Raw genomic sequence first — 12,869 nt, 5'->3', positions numbered from 1 at the left:
AACTACTTAGTTGGTTATAGTTCAACTTTGGAACACTACAGATCCAATACCACTAGGACTGCCTCACCACCAAACAGAGCAAATGATTCTGTTAGTAGAAACAGACATCAATGTTATTTAAAAAAACTTTTCAGCATATTGTCTCTGTTATAAGACTAGCTGACAGATGAGCTTTTAATGTCATGTTTGGTCATATTTTAGTGTTTCATAAAAGTTAGTAGTTGAAATTAAATACATAAGTTGTCAAAATGAATGGGTTTTCATCCATGTTGCAATATGCTTTGATCTTCAATAGATGATGCCAACATCAACTGCAACAAACTCGAAGGCCTACTATTTGTGACAGCTGTGGACATACAACCGCAATATTCACAATTTAATCAGCTGCCCATATGTTTATGTGGCATGAAGGACGGTAAAGTAGGGTTTGCCAAGAGACAGCATCTTGTCTGTTGAAGCATATCCACAGTCTTCCTCACACTGTAAAGTACACCTCAGCTTTCAGTGACAACTGTGGAGGGCAGAACAAAAGACATATAGTAGAAAAATTATGGTGTTATATTGTTAAGAACATCCAAACTGAAACTGTTGATTACCATTTGCTAGTTTCTGGACATTCATACAGTGTATGTGGTCAGGACTTGTATGTACCAGAAGACTGGATGAATCTGGCTGCTGCAAGAAGCAAAAATTTTTTTGTTACTAAGATGACAGATGAAGACTTTATTGATCTTCAACCACTACAACAGTACTGCAAGAAAACTGTGCCAGGGATACAAGCAATTCATTACGAAAAGACAAACCCAAATACTCTTTTTTTGTAAGATAACATCAGCTGGAGGTATTCTACCTTACCAGGACCTGGTTTGAACAGGTAAATGCCTGCACAACTTCCCATCCTTCAACCCAACAAAAAAATGTGAAGACCTGATGAAACTTCTGCAGTTTGTGTCATCAATACACCACCAAACTTATTGTAGCCTATCCCATGAACCAAAGACCAGTGAACCATTATCCCCTGGTACTCATGCCAATGATGACATTACTGCTGTCTTGGATAACAACATCCATGGCAGAGATGATTTTACTAAATAATGAAATTTTCAGTATTTTGATGCAATACTGTTCTTTTTTTATAACAATAAAAGCCTGTTATTTTGATTGTATGCTCTGTGCATTATCATTTTGTTTTATTTTAAATAAAATATATGCGAACTGTCCATTTTTTTATGCATACTAACCATAAATCAGATGTTCTGCCTATTTGTTATCACTGGTAATAAAAAGCTGAGGACATGAGTATTTGTCTGATATAGTTGTAATGGTGAAATTTTAATTTTTGCGATTACCAAAACTATTCAACTTTGAGCTGAATTTTCTCAAAAATATGATTTTGTTATTTAGACCCTATGACTTCTGGGGTTCTCAAATAAAATTACAAGTGATTGTTATATTCACACTTCTGTACCATCATTTTCAGAATGCCAGCGCTTTCATTTGGTAAGTCACATCATCTTTGTTTTTAGATATATTTTTCCCACGTGGAATAAAAAAAAACAAAGATGATGTAACTTACCAAACGAAAGCGCTGGCAGGTCGATAGACACACAAACAAACACAAACATACACACAAAATTCAAGCTTTCGCAACCGACGGTTGCTTCATCAGGAAAGAGGGAAGGAGAGGGAAAGACGAAAGGATGTGGGTTTTAAGGGAGAGGGTAAGGAGTCATTCCAATCCCGGGAGCGGAAAGACTTACCTCAGGGGGAAAAAAGGACAGGTATACACTCGCACAACACCCATATCCAACCGCACATACACAGACACAAGCAGACATTTGTAAAGGCAAAGAGTTTCGGCAGAGATGTCAGTCGAGGCGGAAGTACAGAGGCAAAGATGTTGTTGAAAGACAGGTGAGGTATGAGCGGCGGCAACTTGAAATTAGCAGAGGTTGAGGCCTGGTGGATAACGAGAAGAGAGGATATACTGAAGGGCAAGTTCCCATCTCCGGAGTTCTGACAGGTTGGTGTTAGTGGGAAGTATCCAGATAACCCGGCCGGTGTAACACTGTGCCAAGATGTGCTGGCCGTGCACCAAGGCATGTTTAGCCACAGGGTGATCCTCATTACCAACAAACACTGTCTGCCTGTGTCCATTCATGCGAATGGACAGTTCGTTGCTGGTCATTCCCACATAGAAAGCTTCACAGTGTAGGCAGGTCAGTTGGTAAATCACGTGGATGCTTTCACACATGGCTCTGCCTTTGATCATGTACACCTTCCGGGTTACAGGACTGGAGTAGGTGGTGGTGGGATGGTGCATGGGACAGGTTTTACACCGGGGGTGGTTACAAGGGTAGGAGCCAGAGGGTAGGGAAAAGTGGTTTAGGGATTTCATAGGGATGAACTAAGAGGTTACGAAGGTTAGGTGGATGGCGGAAAGACACTCTTGGTGGAGTGGGGTGGAGTTAATGAAGGATGGATCTCATTTCAGGGCAGGATTTGAGGAAGTCGATACTCTCACCCCTATTGCATGATAACATGAAACGAGCTGCCCTTCCTTGCACTTTTTTGATGTCCTCCGTCAATCCTACCTGGTAAGGATCCCATACCATGCAGCAATATTCCAGCAGAGGATGGACAAGTGTAATGTAGGCTGTCTCTTTAGTGAGTTTGTCGCATCTTCCAAGTATTGTGCCAACAAAGCGCAGTCTTTGTTTTGCCTTCCGCACAATATTACCTATGCGGTCTTTCCAATTTAAGTTGCTCGTAATTGTAATTCCTAGGTATTAATCAATATTAATCCTGGGTACTAATCCATAACGTAATCCATATTGTTATTCCACCCTAAATCTTCCATAGTTTGAAAATAACGTAATGTACACTCATGAAACAGTTTTGCTAAATTTTTTTTGGTAAGTTTGTAATGACCCTATCACCCTATTTGCTGTTTTAATAAAATACTGTGTTCTATGATCTATTTATGACAAGTTTTTTGGTTGCACCTGCAAAGCACCATGACCTTGCCACCACTTTGCTTAGCTTTTATAACTTATAATTTTGGATTCACAACCAAATCAACAATGCAGACACTCTGAATGTAACATTTTTGTAACCTGCTAACTCATAATACAATCAACCACTTTTTTGCCTCTTTGAAAATTAACTAGGAATCTTACATTGTTAGAATCATTTAGTGGCGAAATTCAGAGGTCATTGTGAAACAAAGTTACGAACTTCACTTCTTACATTTAACTATCTTTCTGATACAGGTTGATTGCCACTAGAATGCAGTGGCAGTTTTAAGCTCTTCCCCCATAATTTTAAGAGATCTAACGGTATGGCAGTTGGACTATGGGAAAAGAGAGGGGGGGGGGGGGGGGGGGGGGGGAGAGAGAGAGAGAGAGAGAGAGAGAGAGAGAGAGAGATGCAACTGTAATTATTTGCTACCAAATTAATCATAAGAAAGGTCACATTACTATGAAATAAAAGATGACATATTTTAACTTAGTTTATTCATCTTCAAACAATGGCAAACATGTCTAACTGTAGCACCCTTAACTCTTTGATGATACTGACAAATTTTAAAGTTCATATACTCCAAAAAGCAACAGATGATTCCACATTCCTATTTCAACAAAATGTTTCCCTCATTGTGCTTCTAAACACTGGCTGACAACTCTTTCTTGGCATGTTCATTTAACTAAGTCAGCCTCACTAGTGCTTTCATGTGCTTGCTAGCTACTTGTACTGTTGATGCAACATGTCAATGCCCTGTCCACTGGACTAAAAGGTAGGAAACTGCAGAAAGTTCTAGAAGGTAACACTCACCAGCTAGTGCTCGTTACCGCGTAACTCATTGGCAAGCATATCGATCGTGGTACCCTTATTCCCAACCTTAATTATTTTGCAAAGTGGAAATTTTTACAAAATAACATCTCAAAAAGCCCATGACAATTACAAATTCCCTGTGTAGGTAAAAAGAACATGAAACAACTAACAAAACATCTGTGGCTTTGCTTCAGTTTTCCGTGGGAGAGCACTCCCACTCATTCATACACTAGAAGATTACGGCTACTATGACTTGTATTGACTTAGGTTATTGAGATTCAAGCCTACATGGAATTATTATTAGTACCAGAGTATTTAAACAAATCTGTACTATTGTGTCACCTGATCAATAGTAACTGACAACACATGAACTATTCAATACCATACATATTATGATGATGTATCTTTGAAAACTACACTCCTGGAAATGGAAAAAAGAACACATTGACACCGGTGTGTCAGACCCACCATACTTGCTCCGGACACTGCGAGAGGGCTGTACAAGCAATGATCACACGCACGGCACAGCGGACACACCAGGAACCACGGTGTTGGCCGTCGAATGGCGCTAGCTGCGCAGCATTTGTGCACCGCCGCCGTCAGTGTCAGCCAGTTTGCCGTGGCATACGGAGCTCCATCGCAGTCTTTAACACTGGTAGCATGCCGCGACAGCGTGGACGTGAACCGTATGTGCAGTTGACGGACTTTGAGCGAGGGCGTATAGTGGGCATGCGGGAGGCCGGGTGGGCGTACCGCCGAATTGCTCAACACGTGGGGCGTGAGGTCTCCACAGTACATCGATGTTGTCGCCAGTGGTCGGCGGAAGGTGCACGTGCCCGTCGACCTGGGACCGGACCGCAGCAACGCACGGATGCACGCCAAGACCGTAGGATCCTACGCAGTGCCGTAGGGGACCGCACCGCCACTTCCCAGCAAATTAGGGACACTGTTGCTCCTGGGGTATCGGCGAGGACCATTCGCAACCGTGTCCATGAAGCTGGGCTACAGTCCCGCACACCGTTAGGCCATCTTCCGCTCACGCCCCAACATCGTGCAGCCCGCCTCCAGTGGTGTCGCGACAGGCGTGAATGGAGGGACGAATGGAGACGTGTCGTCTTCAGCGATGAGAGTCGCTTCTGCCTTGGTGCCAATGATGGTCGTATGCGTGTTTGGCGCCGTGCAGGTGAGCGCCACAATCAGGACTGCATACGACCGAGGCACACAGGGCCAACACCCGGCATCATGGTGTGGGGAGCGATCTCCTACACTGGCCGTACACCACTGGTGATCGTCGAGGGGACACTGAATAGTGCACGGTACATCCAAACCGTCATCGAACCCATCATTCTACCATTCCTAGACCGGCAAGGGAACTTGCTGTTCCAACAGGACAATGCACGTCCGCATGTATCCCGTGCCACCCAACGTGCTCTAGAAGGTGTAAGTCAACTACCCTGGCCAGCAAGATCTCCAGATCTGTCCCCCATTGAGCATGTTTGGGACTGGATGAAGCGTCGTCTCACGCGGTCTGCACGTCCAGCACGAACGCTGGTCCAACTGAGGCGCCAGGTGGAAATGGCATGGCAAGCCGTTCCACAGGACTACATCCAGCATCTCTACGATCATCTCCATGGGAGAATAGCAGCCTGCATTGCTGCGAAAGGTAGATATACACTGTACTAGTGCCGACATTGTGCATGCTCTGTTGCCTGTGTCTATGTGCCTGTGGTTCTGTCAGTGTGATCATGTGATGTATCTGACCCCAGGAATGTGTCAATACAGTTTCCCCTTCCTGGGACAATGAATTCACGGTGTTCTTATTTCAATTTCCAGGAGTGTATATCTTATTTTCAGTGTGGGAGTTTTTTGGAGCATTATTGTTTGATTATTATTTAAATTTTAATTTACTTTTCCATATTTTTTCATTATATTTGGAAAAGCCATTAGTTCCACTTCCATGTTATTTATGAATACTTTAATTATGCTACCGCAGCAGGCAGTGCTAGGAGAAAACTGAATGTCGGCGATGAATCAGCTTTGCAAGGCCCCTTTCACTTTCCAGTCAGAAAGAAAATTAATTAAACGAGTTGAATTACACATTAATAATAATTATGCACGAATTTTATTATTATACTATACAAGGATTATTGAAATGACAAAAATTACATTAAACAAACACACATTACTGAATTTTCTAAGATTACCTCGCACATAATACCAGCTGCTTTCTTCGCTTAAATTGATAGTACTGACAATGCAATGGTCATTCTTGACACATCATGCTTCGTAAGTATGTCTTAATCAATTTTAACCTTGAGAAATGTCTCTGGCAGAAGCCGTGCTGACCAAAAGTGTGAGCATTATTCTGATTATTATGTAAAGATTAGGATATACTTCTTCCAAATTATTTTCTAATATGTGCTAAATAAGTTGTTATTTGAATATTTTGAACGATTTGGTTTTATTTACGATAAGAATTATTTGAAATAGTTATCCAAGGACGACCTTCACAAACGTAATGATTTAGGCACAATACTTCAAGAAGGCAAAAATAGCCTTTCGAACTTTATGATGAACTCCAACTTTTACAATCTAACCTACAAGACTCAATCAAAGATGCAAAACAACTTACTGTTATTCAGCATATATCCGAAAATAATTTGGAAGAAGTGTATCCAAATCGTTACATAACAATCAGAATAATGCTCACAGTTCCGGTCAGTACAGCTTCTGCCAATATAAGGTTCCCAAATTTAAAATTGATTAAGGCTGACCGCACATGCAACGACTGAAAAGCAACTCAACGGGTCTGCAATGCCTGATTGCAGACTGGCTTGCAACCCAGCTCCGCACATGGTGCAACTCTGCAATGAGAAACTGCAATTGCTGTTTGGGAGCGTGTAACAGAAGGAGTATTGTTTGTTATGCTTGAGCATCTTTTGATTACACAGGACTTGTCGAGTACAGATTTGAGCACAGAAGAAGATGTGGTCCTCTATTATTTTTACTTATGAATGAAAAAATGAAGAAAATCTGGATTCATCCACACATTCGCAGAAATGTAAACTGCAGGCTGTTTGTAACAGCAAACTGCAACAAACTGATTCTAAATTCATTAGTTTTTATAAAATGAGTAAAAATTGCTACAGTGATTTGGTACAATTGATTTCTCCCGCCATAACAAAGCGAAATATGAAAATGAGGGAAAGCGTCAGTGCAGAAGAATCTCTTTGAGGTAAGAGTGTTCTCATTTATTTTATACATAAATAATAACATTTCATTGAAAGTAAATACTGATTACTGTGTTTTATAATTCAGTGTGTCATTCTCTGTGTGAAGAACATTGGATTAAAAGTGCAGAAATAAGCTTATTTGTACCATTTGACTACTCACTGTCAACAGCTACTGTAGATCTGACAATGCCCATGGTGGAGTGTCCATTTATATCAACAAAAACTTGAATCTAAAATATGCAATCATAGACTTCACAAGCCTGTCTGTTGAAGGACTTTTTGAATCATCTACCTTGGTTATACACGCTCAGAAACTCATTATTGTAACAGTTTTCTGACCACCAACTTCTGATGAGGAAATATTCTCAGAAAAACTCTCTGAATCAATCTTACTGACTGCCAAATATAAGCAATATAAATCATTTATCACAGTAGACAGTAATATAGATGTAAGAGTAAAGAGAAAAACTGTGGTACGCATCCTAAATGTCTTAAGATCAATGAATTACTACTGCTTAAATGAAAAACCAACCAGAATGGAGGCATGCCTTCACAATATAATTAGCAATGTAAGTAGGAATCAAGTAGAGTGGGATACCATCAAATTGGGACTATCTGATCATGATGGCATATGGCTCAAAATTGGAAATATGACACTTGATGATACCAGGATGCTAACTACATATAGAGCTCTCAAGGAAGAGAACATTGAAGTAATGAGAAATGAACTGAGTAGAACAGAATGGGATAGAATACTAACCATAGACAAAGATATAAATGAAAGCTTTTCTGCATTAATATCCAAAATAAAAAATACATTACACAGTAACTACCCTCTTATTACTAAGAGACATAATCCCAGCAATAGGCATAAACCACAACGTACAAAAAGTGGTACACCTCTCACCTCAATAAAATCAGGATCCTTCTTCTCATGCAGGAGGACAAAATTGAAGGCTGCTAAGAAAACAAGAATAGATATATAAACTTAAGAAAATATACAAATCTTAAAATGTTGTTGTTGTGGTCTTCAGTCCAGAGACTGGTTTGATGCAGCTCTCCACACTATCCTATCCTGTGCAAGCTTCTTCATCTCCCAGTACCTACTGCAACCTACATCCTTCTGAATCTGCTTAGTGTATTCATCTCTTGGTCTCCCTCTACAATTTTTACCCTCCACTCTGCCCTCCAATATTAAATTGGTGATCCCTTGATGCCTCAGAACATGTCCTACCAAATGATCCCTTCTTACAGTCAAGTTGTGCCACAACTTTCTCTTCTCCCCAATGCTGTTCAATACCTCCTCATTATTTATGTGATCTACCCATTTAATCTTAATCATTCTTCTGTAGCACCACATTTAGAAAGCTTCTAGTCTCTTCTTACCTAAACTATTTATCGTCCACGTTTCACTTCCATACATGGCTACACTCCATACAAATGCTTTCAGGAAAGAGTTCCTGATACTTAAATCTATACTCGATGTTAACAAATTTCTCTTCTTCAGAAATGCTTTCCTTGCCATTGCCAGTCTACATTTTATATCCTCTGTACTTCGACCATCATCAGTTATTATGCTCTCCAAATAGCAAAACACCTTTACTAGTTTAAGTGTCTCATTTCCCAATCTGATTCCCTCATCATCACCCGATTTAATTCAACTACATTCCATTACCCTCATTTTGCTTTTGTTGGTGTTCATCTTATATCCTCCTTTCAAGACACTGTCCATTCCGCTCAACTGCTCTTCCAAGTCTTTTGCTGTCTCTGACAGAATTACAATGTCATTGGCGAACCTCAAAGTTTTAATTTCTTTTCCATAGATTTCAATTCCTACTCCAAATTTTTCTTTTGTTTCCCTTACTGCTTGATCAATATACAGATTGAATAAAATTGGGGCTGGCCGGGGTGGCCGAGCGGTTCTAGGCGCTACAGTCTGGAACCATGTGATCGCTACGGTCACAGGTTCGAATCTTGCCTCGGGCATTATTATGTGTGATGTCCTTAGGTTAGTTAGGTTTAAGTAGTTCTAAGTTCTAGGGGACTGATGACCTCAGAAGTTAAGTCCCATAGTGCTCAGAGCCATTTGAACCATTTGAATAAAATCGGGGATAGGCTACAACCCTGTCTCACTCCATTCCCAACCACTGCTTCCCTTTCATGTACCTCGACTCTTATAACTGCCTTCTTGTACAAATTGTAAATAGCCTTTCACTCTTGGTATTTTACCCCTGCCACCTTCAGAATTTGAAAGAGAGTATTCCAGTCGACATTGTCAAAAGCTTTCTCTAAGTCTACAAATGCTAAAAACATAGGTTTGCCTTTCCTTAATCTATCTTCTAAGATAAGTCGTAGGGTCAGTATTGCCTCACATGTTCCAACATTTCTACGGAATCCAAACTGATCTTCCCTGAAGTCGGCTTCTACCAGTTTTTCCATTTGTCTGTAAAGAATTCGTGTTAGTATTTTGCAGCCGTGACTTATTAAACCGATGGTTCAGAAATTTTCACCTCTGTAAACATATGCTTTCTTTGGGATTGGAATTAAAGCAGCAAAAATGAAATCAAATGACGAGTATATTTTAAATTTTATTTATTTATTTATTTAGTCCTTCAAATCCTACATGTATAGAATATATAAAAGGATATTGGACACGGTTAGGTATTTACAAGATAAAATACCGTTTGTATTGCAATCCTAAGGACTAGATGTTGAAGTAATTTAGCAAAGAATCATACATACAACAAACATTAGAGGCAACGTACAAAGTAGAATATTCATAATGCATCTTTATTTTTGATGTTAGGCTTCTATGTACTCTGTCAGACCATAAAAGCAATGATCAATTAAATATGCCTTTACTTCAGCCTTAAAACTGCAGAGTTTACCTGCTGATTTAGTATGGTAAGGCAGATTATTGTAAATCTTTATCCCAATATGTAGTGTGCCTTTTTGGCACAATGATGTTCTCACCTGTTTCATATGAAGGTCAGACTTTGCCTTGTATTGTATGCATGTATATCTTCATTTTTCAATAAGATATCTGGGTGTCTATCAATATGTTGTTTGATGAAAATTGATGTTTCATAGATAAATATGCAAGGAAGAGGAAGAACTAACAGTTTTTTAAATATGGGTCTGCATGATTTCGTATTGTTTATCCCTTCAATAATTCTTAATATTCTCTTTTGCATCCTGAAAAGTTTAATATTTGTTGTTGCATTGCCCCAAAAGATTATGCCGTATTTAATTACAGAATGCACATAGGAGTAGTATACATTTAACAGACTGGCTTTGCTGCAACAAGCTTTTAAGATCCTTATCATGTAGCAGGTTTTGCTTAGTTTTCTTTGCAAATAGTCAATGTGTACCTCCCAATTTGTGTTGTTCTGGAGCCAGAGTCCCAGTAATTTTGCACTGTCAACACTTTCAAGAACTCTGTCCCTAAGTTCTATTTGTATGTTTGGGTGGTGTCTTCCTTTTACATTATAGAAGTTCAGTGCTACTGCCTTTTCTATGTTTATTATTAGCTTGAAATTACAATGAAATGAACACCCTTAGCTGCTTATAGGTGTTGACATACGTCAACAGGGACAGATGAAAATGTGTGCCCCGACGGGGACTCAAACCCGGGATCTCCTGTTTACATGGCAGATGCTCTATCCATCTGAGCCACCGAGGACACAGAGGATAGTGCAACTGCAGGGATTTATCTCAGGCATGCCTCCCACGAAAGAACAGTTACCATCTTAGTATATATATATATATATATATATATATAAAAATACTGTACTTACTCGAATGTAAGCCGCACTTTTTTTCCGGCTTTTGTAATCCAAAAAACCGCCTGCGGCTTAGAATAGAATGCAAAGTAAGCGGAAGTTCTGAAAAATGTTGGTAGGTGCCTCCACAACTAACTTCTGCCGTCGAATATATGTAGCGCTACACAGGCATGCTTTGCAGGCACAAAGATAAATCCTGGCGCCAAAACCTCTGTGTCAGTAAATAAATAAATAAAAAAGGTGGAAGACGAGCTTTTTTTCTCCACCCCTAGTTTCGATCACTGCATTTTATACATTATCCAACAAAGTAAATACAAATTCCGTATTGTTCATCTTCAAATGTAGCAGCATTTCAATGTACTATGAAAATCCGGCAGGCAAGACTGTTTGGGATGTTTGTCAATATGACCAACTCTATGTTCTGAATTTTTTCCTACCTGTGACAAGAGATGGTTGCTAATAGGAACTTTTATGAATTGTGAATCACATGCAGTATTCTCTACACCATAAGAATAATACGAATATAAACATTTTGCCATGTATTCTTTCGGGTTTGCTGCTATCTCATTTAAATCCTGTCTGCCTAATAAACTACGAAACTAGAGTGAGGCAGCAGCGAACTCTGAAGAATATACATATTATGTCATGTTTTTATTCATATTATTCTTATGCCTAGTAGCGATACAGTCAGAAATGAAGCACGGCAATTGACTAGATTTTTAAATCTAAGGTGACACTAATTTTTGTGCAGAATGTGAAGTACTAAAGTCTGCAAAGATTTTCAAACGGAGAAAAATTTTCGGTAAACTCTCGTTCAGAACATCTATCATACGCAGTCTATTATTTGGTTCTTGTTGATCATTATCAAAGAAAGCAGCAGCGTAAGTAACAACAAATAGCAGTCACTTGCCATTGTCTCGCTAATGAGACGATTCCTCTCTTTTTTTCTTTTTTTTTTTAAATTGTAAGCGGCGGTAGCGTGCACAAAAGCAACCCATGCTGCGAGCGGTGATAGGCCATAAACATTCATTATCAGAATGTGACAAACAATACATGACAGTACAGTAATGCATTTTCAGCTTAGGGTGACATAAACACCTATAACAAAGACAACGGCACTTATCTGATCAAAAAAAAAAAAAATAGGCAATCAATTCAAACCAGACGAAGCATGTGAAAAAGGAAGGGTATCCGTATAAATATGGACGGAGCGCCTGACGCATAGCAATGGCTACCTGGTAAAGCTTAACTGCTAAGCTTACGACTCGAACCTAACTACTGTAGCTGTATCGTCATTCATTCGACCTAAATTGTTTCTCATATTACAATGGACCAACTTTGTTTCGATTTGGAGGTGCGGCCTAAAACTTTTCTCTTCCCGTGAATTTCGAGTCTCAAATTTCAGGTGCGGCTTAGATTTGGGAAAAGATTTTTTTCCCTTGATTTCGAATCTCATTTTTCAGGTGCGGCTTAGATTCGAGTGCGGCTTAGATTCGAGTAAATACGGTAGTTAAGGCTGTCCGGCCACTTGACCGTCTTCTTCTTCTGTGCGAATGGACAAACAGTGCCCGAACTCTTATGGGAATTGGCAACGCGCCGCGAGTAATGAGTATAATGGGCGGGGGCACTACGAATGTAGTGCGGGACAATATGTGGGTTTTGCGGGAGGCGTGCCAGAGATAAATCCCTGCAGTCGCACTATTCTCTGTGTCCTCGGTGGCTCAGATGGATAGAGCGTCTGCCATGTAAGCAGGAGATTCCGGGTTCGAGTCCCGGTTGGGGCACACATTTTCATCTGTCCCCGTTGATGTATGTCAACGTCTGTAAGCAGCTAAGGGTGTTCATCTCATTGTAATTTCATTCTAATGAGCTGCTTGGTCACCGATGGTATCTGTTCTTTTGGACATGTCCGAAAGAACAGATACCATCTTAGTATATATATATATATATATATGTATATGATTAGCTTGTTACAGCTGATCCACTGTTCTACACTGTTCATTGTTTGGATAGTGGAGTCTTT

The 12,869-nt window shown here is 39.9% G+C and overlaps 1 non-coding gene across 1 annotated transcript; it reads left to right on the top strand.

The window, feature by feature from the left end:
• The first annotated feature begins 12,556 nt into the window (after nucleotides 1-12,556).
• Nucleotides 12,557-12,630, top strand: Trnat-ugu. Its single transcript has one exon. It is a non-coding gene; the product is annotated as a tRNA-Thr (tRNA).
• Nucleotides 12,631-12,869: the final 239 nt, after the last annotated feature.

This window comes from Schistocerca piceifrons, chromosome 7 (assembly GCF_021461385.2).
Source record: "Schistocerca piceifrons isolate TAMUIC-IGC-003096 chromosome 7, iqSchPice1.1, whole genome shotgun sequence".
Taxonomy (NCBI): domain Eukaryota; kingdom Metazoa; phylum Arthropoda; class Insecta; order Orthoptera; family Acrididae; genus Schistocerca; species Schistocerca piceifrons.
This window is presented reverse-complemented; position numbering and strand designations above follow the sequence as displayed.